Below are 13547 nucleotides of genomic sequence, written 5' to 3' on the forward strand. Positions count from 1 at the left end.
AAAGAGCACACTTTTCCAAGGCAAAACACTGTCTACTTTATCTAGAAAATAGGGTTTATCGTCAGAAACCTTGGGTGGTTGCATGGGAATGTGCATGCACTACCCATAGTACGCTCCCTTGGTGCTAAGTAATGCAACCGCTTCGTTGTACTTTCACGCTATTTCCAGCGCTAAACAAGTTTCATGCTTGAAAGTAAATCGTAAAAAAAGATTTGGCGCTGATTTGCATAATTATTGTGACACAAACACGGTGTAAAATCGTAATAATGTCCCATCAAATCACATACAGATGCACTTGTTGTTAATGTCTACTTCATGTGCCAAATCTACTCCAGTACTTGTGAATAAAATACTTTATTTGTTTTCACATGAGATTATTATATTTGTCATATTTTTATTAGGTTAGGCTACAGACCGCATTTAGTTGCCTTGAAGGCCTCAAGTTCTCAATTCATCAAAAAATGTACAATAGGAAGTACACAGAGACATTGTGTGATTTGGGTCAGCCCCCTGAGCCATTTGCTTTCATGTGTTTTACGTGGGTTGCCATTGCTTGAATGGGCTATTCATCAAGGCTCTGGTATTTCTTGGATGGTTAAGCTGTCCAATTTGTGTTCCCATTTGGTTTTCGTGATGGGGCGTTACATAGTCTTTTTCTAAGACATTAGATGTGGCATGATATGTAGCTTGTAAGTGAGGTAGGGGATGTTGCTGGGTGAATGACCTTTGCTGGCAAAACAGGATTGTAATTGCTGGTTTTGGGCATTTTTGTTTAGGAAGGCCTTGCTCTTTGGATGCCATAGCTTTTCAAAAACACACAGAGCTGTTTTCTAATTACCCACGCACGTTCATTTATTTTACTTTAGTCAAGATGATTTGTTAATTTACAGCATTTTTTGTTCACAAAGTTAAGACTTGTGAGCACACAGACTTCCTAAAAAGATGTAACAGAAATACTGACCCTTTCTGAAATGTGTCTACTATGCAATATTTAGTTGTGTACACCTTTGAAGTTCATCACTTACAAGACAAACGTCATTCTTTCTCTTTGAGGGTACAGATTAACTCTGTTAATGAAGTTTGTTCACCAAAGGGTCAGGCACCCAGTTTTCACAATGCATTGGCTCAAGATGTTTCTTCATTATGGGATTTTCTTTCTAGGACATAAAAATGTTGAAGTACAATGCATCTTCTGGTTGGTTTCACGACCTTCTACTGTAACACCAGTGCATCAGTTATCCCACTTAAAGCAAAACTACAAATTAGGATAAGAGCATGGGTGGCAAGAAACAGCAGCATGCAATGTATAAAAGGTTTTCCGACTAAAGGAAACAAAACCACATTTGCCGAAACTACAAGTTTCTTCTATTTATTGCACCGTACTGTTCTGCCTTGCCTTGACTATGTCGTTCAATTGCTTCCCTTATTTTGAGTTATTTGTTAGGGGCTTTTGTTCCAGTTTCGAATGTGCTTCAACCAAACCACAAGCCAAAACATAATTTCGAGGCCTTAGTCACTTCTTTAAGAGTGGTTACAGGGAGGCGCACCCGACTTTTAAAGCCTCAGACCATGAGTGTGGCCTGTTACAAAGAACTCGCAAATGACCATCCATGAAGGAGTTTTAGGGTCAGGCAGTATTAAGATGACATTTTATTTATTAAATCCTTTGAGGTAGCAGCACTAAAGGTGGCCCTGTTGACTCATGGCCTGGGCGCAAGCAGCTATCATTTGCACATTTACGTAAATGATGACAGTATGATGATCAGAGTGAATGAATGACCGCCTCACTTGTATACTGAGGTAGGTTCTAGGAACAGAATTGCCGCTGGGACCCGCATTCTGAATCCTGGTCATGCTATTACTCAATGGTTGTAATAGAGGACAACATGCGGTTTTCGTTTTATTGCACGGTTAAAGCACACTTTCCAAACTGTTTTTCCATTTACATTTTTACAGATAAAACTGGGAAAAACAACTTGTAATGTGTTTTCCATTGGGAAACTGAAACAGGCGCTAACTGTAACGCACCTGATTTCACATTTCCAGAAGGCAATCCCTGGTCACCTTACTTAAAAAGTTGACGAAGTGGAGGGCAGAGAGTTACAAAACTGTCCTTGGCGGATGAAACAAGTCACATACCTCTCGCCTCTGGGGTCAGCGCTGAACTTTTGGGCACAAAATGGCGCCGCTGGGGAGTAGCTTTCAAAAGCACGCAAGAAGCCCCGTCCTGCTGCAGCCACACACGGAAAAATCCACAAAAGGATACGGAGTTGGTAAAATACAAACACTTTATTGCAAGATGTAGTGTCCATGACGTAAGGCGCAGTACCAGGTTTCAGAGAAACGTCAGCCTGTGCAACACTGCTCAATGCTGGCGCCAGTAAAGAGAAAACGTGACATGGTAACAGACAAGCAGAAAAGTGTTAACCAGTTCGGGGGATGCGAGTTTTGAGAGACAGGAAAGTTGAGTAGGGGAGCCGTGAGGACCAGCCTCATAGAGGTTTATCTGTGACAATAGTTCTCCAGCCTGAGATTCATAAAACTAGAATATTCGCCCAAGGCTGCCATCTGGCAGCTTCTCCTGAGCAGAAAAAGGGATTTTGAGGTTTATGAATCTGAGGAGAGTCCTATGAAAAGTTATTTACTTATTTGCCACTTGTAACACCAGTTCTCTAGTTTTAGACACTACCTCAGTCACATGCTTAGAAAAGATCCTTAGACATAAGATAAAGAAAAATCCTTCTGAAACTAGTAGAGAGTTAAAATAATTCCCCTGGCATAAAACAATTAATCCCTCTGAAACTACTAGATGCTGTGAATAATTCACTTACATGGAACAATAAATCCCTCTGAAACTATTTTTTTAACGGTTGTGAATCTACGAAAGAGACTAATGCTGGCTAAATAAGGCTTCTAGACGTCCTTCATTACTGGTGTCAATCTGTAACCAAGACGCCTACCTGCTTCAATCACCATCAGCACCAATTCCCCAAGAGGGCTCTACTCCTGTATGCTCAGCTCTGTACACTTGTCAAACATCTTTGGCCTGATGAACCACGACAGGGCGCGCTGACGCGGAGCCGAGCTCCCGGAACAGGCCGGGTCCCATCTCTGGGACCCTAAGTGCACATTAGAGTAAAGCAGACAAGTCAGCTGTCCGTACTGTGGCTGGCCCCCGGGGGGCGCCCTCGTCATCAGGAGGCTAATGCAGGTCCGGAGCCCCGTGAACGGAGTGAGAGGAGAGTGCGAGCGCGCACCGTCAGCAGCCTGTCTCAGCATCTATCAGAGAGAGGTATGGAAGTCAACTTTATTAACTGGAGGTGCCCGAGCCACAGGTCTGCGCCGCCCCAAACATTAACATCTGTAACCAACAACAGCCCTCTGATACTCCGCTAACCCAAGAGACAGACGCTGTTATAGGGCCACCCTTTTCTTGTGTGCAAGGCATTTTGTCAAAATGAACAAAAATACCAACAACAAAATGAAGAAATGGGATATCACAGTTTGAGTTTAGACAATAATGGTAAAACGTTAAATACAAGTGCAACTATGCATTCTGTTTATATTAATTATGTCAGGGAAAGAGGGTTATCACTTGGGGAGACAGTAAGGGTTAAAATTAGGGTTATGATTAGGGTAAGGTATAGGATAGGAGTTCCCATTACTGTTCATATAAAGATTAGTGTTATCGTCATGGTTGGTGTTAGGCTCACTGTTACATTCTGCCTAACATTATGGTTATGTTTAGGGATAAGGAGGGTGTCAGGGCTAGGGTCAGCCAAAGGGTCATCGTTAGGATAAGGGTAGGTGTTAGGAGTAGTGTCGCTAGTAGTACTGGTCCTTCCTACCTACAGATTAAATGCCAATAACTGCATTTTTGTCATTATGGTTAGCCAAGTCCTCCTTCATAAGTGCTTTATTATGACACAGATCCTAAGACGACGCTCTTGAACTCACACACAGAGGGGCAGTCAGGACTTTGATGATCGTTAGGGGTGTCTGGAAGGAGGCGCACCGCCTCCTATGTGGTTTGCAGGAGGTTTCAGAGAGAACCGACACAAAACAAGGATGCCCATGTGCTTTAGGCAGCTGTTTGAAGTAGAGAGGAACGAGCTGAGTACCCATACCCGTTGCTTTGAGCCTACAGCTGAACTTGGAACAACCATGCTCAAAACCCTTAGCCTCCACAGACACAGAGTAACCTGGAGTTCACAGCATGTGAGGACAGCTTTAGTAACACATGGTCTTGCGATGCAGGGTATGTGCCCTGGACAGGAACGGGTGGTCCTACTGCAGGTTTCCCCTTGACCAGTCCTCCTTCTCGAGATCTGTTAACAATGGAAGGCACCAGCGGCCCTGAAACCACAAAGAAAAGAACTAGTTACTTGCTTCGGTAAGGCTCCTCTGGTGGATATTCAATCTAGGGAGAAAAAAAATAATAATGAGAGGGACCTTTTATTCACCAAAGGAATAGGGTTTCGTATTCAACTAAGAAAATATAAATTCTTCATTTGGCAAACCACTTAACATTCTATAATTTACATAATATTTCCACTAATTACCGTGGTACTTCCATTCATACACCTCTGTATTCTCACATTAACAGAGAGAGTATACCTATGTGTATACTCCTCTAAATATAATGTACCACTACGTAAAACATGTACATATAAAAAATACTTTATGAATCTTTTTAAAATATTATTATTCGATGCATATAAAAAAATATTCTCGTTTTGTTACATTGGTTTAGGAACAGATTCATCAACAATTCCACAATATTAATGTTTCATCAGTCATTCCTGGGATACATAGGGTTAAAGCAAATAAAGAAATAGAAAAAGGATGAGAGTATTCGCAAGACAATTCACTTTGCCATGAAACAGCCTATCTGTGTTAACATCTAATCTGAGATATTGCACAATAGATTACCAATATTTCATTTGCTGTGCCAACACGTTTCACAGATTAGGCATCAAATCTGTCGACGCGTTTCAATGGTATTGTTCTGGTCTACCAGGATGACTTGGGCCCAGTCGTTTTTGATCTTTGTCAGAATTTGAGGCAGGAGACAACATTGACAGAAAGACGTTCAGGAGTCTCTTACTCCATTCCAGCTGGAATGCCTCTCCTGATGAGTGCTCTCGTGGAAGCTCCAATGCGCAAAGTTGTTGACACTACACATTCTCGATGGTGGCAAAAAGACCTAGCAATGGATCCCCCCACTGTTGGAAGACACTGTGTGCCACTTGGGGATGTAAGCTCCACTCGTGATCTGCCAGAGCAATCCTGCTCAGTTTATCATCCGCCCTGGTATTCGGGGACCAGGCAGGCTGCTTGGCAATCAGAAAGATGCCATGGAGCCCAAGCTACCTCCAGAGCGGCGAAGACTCCTGTCACAGCATTTAAGACCCATCTCTGCCCTCCTTGTTGCACTACCAGATGGTTGTGTGTTACTCATGAGAACCAGTACCTAGCCTTCCCTTGATGGGTGCCTGGAAGGCCTTCAGTTAAAGTAAATTGATGTGGAGCTGGCCTCTCTTAAAGACCAGGATCCTTTGATCCATGGCACGTACAGAGATTTGATCTGCGACTTGGGAGCAGGACCTGAGTGAATGCCACAATTTTCTCTAGTGTTCGGTGACATACAACTTCACCTTCCGGTCCCTGATAACCTCTGGGGGCACAAGTGCACACCTATCACATGACTTAGGGCCTGATTTAGAGCCCAGCAGACAGGTTACTCCATCACAAATGTGACAAACATCCCGTCTGCTGTATTATAAGAGCATTATATCCAATGGCACTTTTAATACGGCAGTTTGTGAAGGAGAACTTATCCACCAAACTCTTATTCAGGCCCTTAGAGTTGTATCTTGCGCCCAGACACGAAAGACACACTTCATGACTTACAATTGCTTTCTGCAGTCAAGACACAGAATGAGTTCTTTTTGTTTAATGGGAATATTGTTGCCTAGCACACGGTGAAAAAGTATGGAAGTTGTTGGTAAACCTAAAAATTTGGTGCAAGAGCTCCAGATCAGCGTCCAAAGCCGCAGAAAGACAGGGATTGACGTCCACAAGCAAGTCCTCACCATCACTTCCGTGGTGCTATGGTGCTAAGCTTTACAGCATCACCTAGCTGCGTGGGAGCACTTCTCAAAACATTTCTGGATCCAGCCTGGAGATTATTCTAAAGTGAGGGATCTGTGGTTGGAAGTATCCATAAGAAATATGACAAATTCACAAAGAAAGCAAGCCTGTTCTATTCACCCCGTGTCTATTTGAACAACAATTCCACCAACCACTGACCTGTCACTCTCTTGTGTTCTGCTGTAGAGTACCCCCTGGCCCACCTAGGTGGATAAATGAATATGGGAAAGGTAGTCCATGGTTATGAATCACAGGAAAAACCCATGACGGAAAAGTGAACATTTAACTTGAAATCTAATGCAATGCAACCCTGATTTCATATAGCTCACGCTCACCATTTAGTTGGCGTCTATGTGGTTGTGGGTTTGCCCGTGGGCAAGAGGCTCTGTGAGGAAATGCTTTGAACATACCTTTGCCCACTAAGTAAATGAAGTGTGAAAAGAATGTGCCCCCAGAGCGACCGCGCAGCGGACGCGCGAAGCAAACGCGCGCAGCGGGAGCACCGATTGAGCGCCGAAGGTGCGCCAAAGGTAAGCCCGTCTGCGCCCGTCCGCGCCTGGACCGCGCACAGTGCCAGGTCCCCTGGCACCCGCAGACACCAGCCCACCCGCCGGACCTACGACGCAACCGAACTCTACGCACTCAATGCCGGTAGAATCCCGGGCTGTTATCGAGCCACCCCGAGACGCACCCACGGACCCTTCTGCTGCCACTCATGCAAGTTCACCTGCATTCGGACCTGCACAACACCAGCACCGACCAAGCCGAACTCCAGCAGCAACCACCTCAAGTGCATCCTGCTCAACACCCGCTCCGTCCACAGACACGCCGTTGAGCTCTGGAACCTGCTCGACAGCCCCAGACGTCGCCTTCCTCACGGAAACCTGGATAAACGCCTCCTCAGCACCCGACATCGCCATCGCCATCCCGGACGGCTACAAGATCATCCGGAGGGACCGCGTCAACCAGACAGGAGGAGGCATCGCCATCATCCACAGGAACACCATCCGCATCACGACCAACACCGACGACCCCTCGCACCCGCCGAACACCTGCACTTCCAGATACACGTCAACCCCAAGACCACCCTCAGAGGCACCCTCATCTTCAGACCCACGGGACCACGCACCCAATTCAGCGAAGACATCGCCGACTTCATAAGCCCGCACGCCCTCCCCTCCGCTGACTACATCCTCCTCGGGGACCTCAACTTCCACCTGGAGAACAACAACGACCGCAACACCACCACCCTGCTGGACAACCTCGCCAACCTCGGTCTCAGGCAGCTGGTGACCACCCCCACCCACTACGCCGGACACACACTCGACCCCGTCTTCTCATCTACCAAGGACGTCGCCTTCAGCCACGCCACCGGACTCCACTGGACGGACCACAGCTGCGTCCACTTCAGCTTCAGAAGGACCACAATCCACCACCACCAGCAACAGGTTGCACGCAGAAGCTGGAACAAGATCACAGCCGACCAGCTCGCAACTTCCCTGAACATGAACCCTCCCACCAGCGCACCGAACCCAAGCCAGGCGGCCACCAACCTCGCGAAGTGGATCAGCAACTGCGCAGACGAGCCCGCCCGTCTGCGCAGACGAGGCGGGCTAGCAGACCCGGCAGCAAGAAAGCCCCATGGTTCACCGACGAACTCAAGAGCTCCAAGAAGAACTGCCGAGCCCTCGAGAAAGCCTGGCGCAGAGACCCAACACCGAACAACATGACTGCCCTCAAGCTCGCCACCCGAAAACACCACCAACTGATCCACGCCACCAAGAAAACTGCTTTCAAGGAACGACTGGACAACAACGCCCACAACAGCAAGGAACTCTTCAACATCGTTAAAGAGCTCTCCAACCCCAACGCCGGAAACAACGACATCACCCCATCGCAAGACCTCTGCAACTCCCTCGCCTCCTACTTCCACAACAAGATCGCGAACATACACAACAGCTTCAGCCCTCAACCGACGCACGCCACGACTGAACCACCGCCCCCCACCACCATCCTCCGCGCCTGGACCCCGATCAGCACCGAAGACACCGTCCGCACGATAAACTCCATCCACTCCGGTTCTCCGACCGACCCTTGCCCTCACCACGTCTTCAACAAGGCCGACGCTGTCATCGCACCCCACCTGCGGGACATCATCAACACCTCCTTCGACACCGCCACCTTCCCGGAGAGCTGGAAGCACGCTGAACTCAGCGCTCTACTAAAGAAGCCATCAGCCGACCCCACCGACCTCAAGAACTACCGCCCCATCTCGCTGCTCCCGTTTCCTGCAAAAGTCATCGAGAAGACCGTCAACAAGCAGCTGGCCGCCTTCCTCGAGACGAACGGATCCCTCGACCTCTCGCAGTCTGGCTTCCGGGCCAACCACAGCACCGAGACCGCCCTGATCGCAGCTACCGATGACATCCGAGCCCTGCTCGACAACGGAGAAACAGCGGCCCTCATCCTTCTAGACCTCTCTGCGGCCTTCGACACGGTCTGCCACCGAACCCTAGTGCAGCGACTCAGCAACGTCAGAATCCAGGAGAAGGCACTGGAATGGATCACCTCGTTCCTCGCCGGAAGGACACAGAGAGTCCACCTTCCCCCGTTCAGATCAGAAGCCACCGAAGTCATCTGCGGCGTTCCTCAAGGCTCCTCGCTCAGCCCAACCCTCTTCAACGTCTACATGAGCCCCCTCGCAGCCATCGCACGCCAACACAACCTCAACATCATCTCCTACGCCGACGACACCCAGCTGATCCTCTCCCTCACCAACGACCCCGCCACCGCCAGAGCCAACCTACACGAAGGGATGACAGACGTAGCCAAGTGGATGATGAGCAGCCGCCTGAAACTGAACTCAGACAAGACGGAAGTCCTCATCCTGGGATCTTCACCCTCCGCCTGGGACGACTCCTGGTGGCCCCCCGCCCTGGGCAGCGCACCCAAACCAACAGACCACGCACGCAACCTGGGCTTCATCCTGGACTCCTCCCTCTCCATGACCAGACAAGTCAACGCCGTCTCCTCGTCATGCTTCAACATCCTGCGCATGCTACGCAAGATCTTCCGGTGGATCCCCACCGAGACTAGGAAGACGGTCACCCAGGCCCTCGTCACCAGCCGTCTGGACTATGGAAACTCTCTCTACGCCGGAACCACCGCCAAACTCCAGAAGAGACTCCAGCGGATCCAGAACGCCTCAGCACGACTCATCCTGGACATCCCCCGCCGCAGCCACATCTCCGGACACCTGAGAGATCTGCACTGGCTCCCGGTCAACAAGAGAATCACCTTCCGTCTCCTCACCCAAGCACACAAGGCCCTACACAACCAAGGCCCAGGATACCTCAACAGCCGCCTCAACTTCTACGCTCCCACACGCCAACTTCGATCGACCGACCACGCCCTCGCCGCCGTCCCCCGGATCCGAAGAGCCACCACAGGAGGAAGGTCCTTCTCCTACCTGGCCGCCAAAACGTGAAACTCCCTCCCGACCCACCTCCGCCTGACCCAGGACCACCTCGCCTTCAGGAAGCAGCTCAAGACCTGGCTGTTCGAGCAGTAGCGGACCCCCCTCCCCCAGCGCCTTGAGACCCTCCGGGTGAGTAGTGCGCTATATAAATGCTGTGATTGATTGATTGATTGAGTGTGTTCCCTGTGGAGGAGGTCCACAAGAGTGGTGGACCTTGAGACCATGTGAATTTGGTATGTTTGGGTTGTCTTTGCAGGGTGTATCAGAATTGGCGTTGGTATTCTGAGCCTCTAACACAAGCCAGCTACAGAGCTGAATTTCATGTCTTTCAGTGTCCATTCTCAAGCTCCAAGCAAATGCTGCAGGGAGTACTGATTTAGACCAAAAGATGTCAGGGGTGTGAAGTGTAAAGTACTGTTCTTTGTTTTTTTTTTTTTAAACAAAAAATATAATGCAGGATATTCCGGTATATAGACAGATTATCAACTTGGAAATGTCGACTTACACAAATATCGAGTTGGAAATATCGTGATACAGAAATATCGACAGCAAGAATATCGTGGTCAAGAGTATCAACTTTAAGGTAGGAAATATAGCTTTTAAAAATATCGAAGTCATTAATATGGTTTGCTAAAATATAGTCGTTTAAAATATCGATTTTTTTCATAAGTGTTATGAATTGTAGGACCAGATGTATCAAAGGGTTTTACCCATTCTGTGCCTATGGCAAAATGTGTTCATACATATGGCCCTAAGTTTGTATTTTAAATGCATGTGATCTATTTTTTTGTATAAGCATTGATTTCGTTTTTTAATATATGTGTTACATTTTTAGTAGTTAACAATTTTTTGAATTATATTTTGCACTTTTTAGTTCTGTATCGCATTGTGGGTTTATAGGGGAATAGGGTGGGAAGTAATGTAATTATAATAAATTAATGATTATTTAGTAATATTTATTTATTTAGATTTTATAGTGCTAATTGTGGGAAGTAATTTATTATAAATTAATTAATAATTGGTTATTGACTAATATTTTTTTTTAACAAAAAATTATTGTTTATTTTCCAAAGTACCATACGGGCAAAACCCTGCAAAGTAAATACAAATAGTGAGCGTGGCATACAGTTTGATTGCTAATTAATATTAATTAATTGGTAATTAATTATGGTAATTGTGTTATGTTTTTAGGAGAGGGTTGTGGGGTTATAGGGGTAAAGGATGGTAAGTAATTTAATTATCATAAATTAATGATTTAAAAAAAAGTATTCATATTTATTTAATTTAGATTTTATAGTACTAATTGTAGGAATTAATTTATTATTAAGTAATTATTAATTAGTTGTTAATTATTAATTGAATAATTGGTAATCAATTATGTTAATTGTGTCATTTTTAGGAGTGGATTGTGGGGTGTATGGGGTAAAGGGTGGAAAGTAATTTATTTTAATTAAATAATAATTATTTGTTAATTAATGCTAATTAATTAATAATTAAAATTCATTTTAGATATGAGTTGTGGTAAAGGGTGGAAAGTAATTTATTTTTAATTAATTATTAAGCAGTTGTTAATTGATATTATTTTTTATTTTACAATTAATTATGGAAATGGTGTAATGATTTTTAGGTGTGGGTTGTGGGGTTTATAGGGGTAGCAGGTGGAAAGTAATTTATGTTCAATTACTTTATAATGACTTGATCATTAATATTAATTCATCAATTGATAATTAATTAAGGTAATTGTTATTTTTTTGTGTGTACGTTTTGGTTTTATAGGGGTAACGTTTGGGGAGTAAATACATTTTTATCTGTTTTAATTTGTTTATTTAATTAATAATAATTCTTTAATTGATAGTTAATTATGGAGATACTTTTTTAACATTTAGTTGTGTGTTGTGAATTGTGCGGTGTTATAGTGTAGGAAAAGAAATATTACATTTATGTAATAATTAATGTTTTTGTTTATAAATAATTTCTAATTCAAAATAGTTATTTGTTTGTAAATTATTTTTAAATGTATTTAAAATAATATTTCCAGGAATTTGTCATATCTATGTAACATTATAACACGTTTCTATTTTTTAGCCTTTTCAAAATATTCGAAAATATTTTTCATTTTATTTAATTTTTTAAAAATATTTTGTGTGGGTAATATTTTGTTTGATTTTAATTTTTAACTGACTGGAGTGGGAATATTAATTTTTACTCCTACGCTATCCAACACTTTCCCTATTGTTGCACTCACTGGTGTGGAAATAGTAATTTTTACCCCTCCGCTATCCAACACTTTCCATATTGTTGCACCAACTGGAGTGGGAATAGTATTTTTTACCTCTCCGCTATCCAATACTTTCCCTAGTGTTGCACTAACTGGCATGGGAATAGTATTTCTACCCCTTCGCTATCCAACACTTTCCCTACTGTTGCACTCACTGGTGTGGAAATAGTAATTTTTACCCCTCCGCTATCCAACACTTTCCCTACTGTTGCACTCACTGGAGTGGGAATAGTAATGTTTACCCCTACACTATCCAACACTTACCCTACTGTTGCACTGACTGGATTGGAAATAGTAATTTTTACCCCTCCGCTATCCAACACTTTCCCTAATGTTCCACTCACTGGAGTGGGAATAGTATTTTTTTACCCCTCCGCTATCCAACACTTTGCCTACTGTTGCTCTCACTGAAATGGAAAATTGAAGTTTAATGACTTTTAAATAGTTTGATGTTTTAAGTTATAATATAATGTTTTTTTATTAGATTTAATGTTATTTGTGTATATATATATATTAAGAGACATGAAGTTGCTGCTATCCCAATTGGGCCTAAATGAAGCGTGGTCAAATAGAACTTCACCCCCGAAGCTTACGCTCAAGAAATTATATTGGGACTGGATCTCCTCAAAAAGAAACACTAGTTCTACTATGGGTAGGCTTACGGAGGATTTTCTGAAGTTTAAAGACCAACCCAAGCGGGAAGTGTATCTTGACATTATTGAAAAACCCTTTGATAGGGCTTTATATTTCAAATTCAGAGCAGGAACCCTTCCCCTTCAGTCTTTTACATCCAGTTGGAAACTACGTGAACAAACCACAGAGCTTTGCCCAGTGTGCTTAAACAAACCAGAGACATTGGCGCATTTTATGTTCGAATGCAGTGAGTATGCAAATCCAAGAAGGGTTTGGCTCAAAAATGTATGTCGGCAGCTGGGTACTAGGAGCCATGTGACTGCAATCAGGATATTAACGTCTGATAGCCGTGCCACCTATGCTTGTGTTTTAGCCAAATTTTTATCATGGCTTGGACCATCCGCACCAAAAGGCTCAAATTGACTGTTTAATTCCTTTTTAAAACACATAGTGTTTCTTAATGAACTGTTTTGCAATCTGTGAGAATGTTTTTTACATGCTTTTCTGATCTTACAAATTGTGTAGTGTGATTTACGTGCTGCTTTTATGGTAATTCTTTTTATCGAAATAAAGCCTTTTTGACTTTGACTTTGAATATATATATATATATATATATATATATATATATATATATATATATATATATATATATATATATATATATATATATATATATATATATATATATATATATATATATTTACTAGCAGCCCGTCCCGACGTTGTCCGGGTATGAATTGCTGCCGGCCAGTAGTATATTGTTTGGTAGGATTTCGTTTAGGTAGCATTTCTTATCTGTGACAGACCTGTGAAACGCTCCGATTCACAGTGCACTGCTGATGCACTTAAGAGTGCGCGTTCAGTAGTGTGTGAACTCGAGTTTCCCTACTTTATTTTTCCTTGCAATATTATATAGAGCAAACTCGACAACATGGCATGAGCACAATTTACATTACAGAAGAACACATTCATTTGTGGTAGGCACGGGGAGACAAAGAGATTTGC

The 13547-nt window shown here is 44.1% G+C and overlaps 1 protein-coding gene across 3 annotated transcripts in view; it reads right to left on the bottom strand.

Moving 5' to 3' along the window:
• Nucleotides 1-338: 338 nt before the first annotated feature.
• The window catches only part of LOC147691857 (uncharacterized), a 496690-nt gene continuing 483481 nt past the window's right edge, over nucleotides 339-13547 (bottom strand). For 2 of the 3 annotated variants that reach the window (XM_086938132.1, XM_086938131.1), the window contains exon 16: nucleotides 339-4356. The gene's annotated coding sequence lies outside the window, so the exon portion shown is untranslated. The remainder of the gene's footprint in view (nucleotides 4357-13547) is intronic. The other variant, XM_086938133.1, reaches the window with a different exon arrangement.

This window comes from Lissotriton vulgaris, chromosome 9 (assembly GCF_964263255.1).
Source record: "Lissotriton vulgaris chromosome 9, aLisVul1.2, whole genome shotgun sequence".
In the NCBI taxonomy this organism is placed as follows: Eukaryota; Metazoa; Chordata; class Amphibia; order Caudata; family Salamandridae; genus Lissotriton; species Lissotriton vulgaris.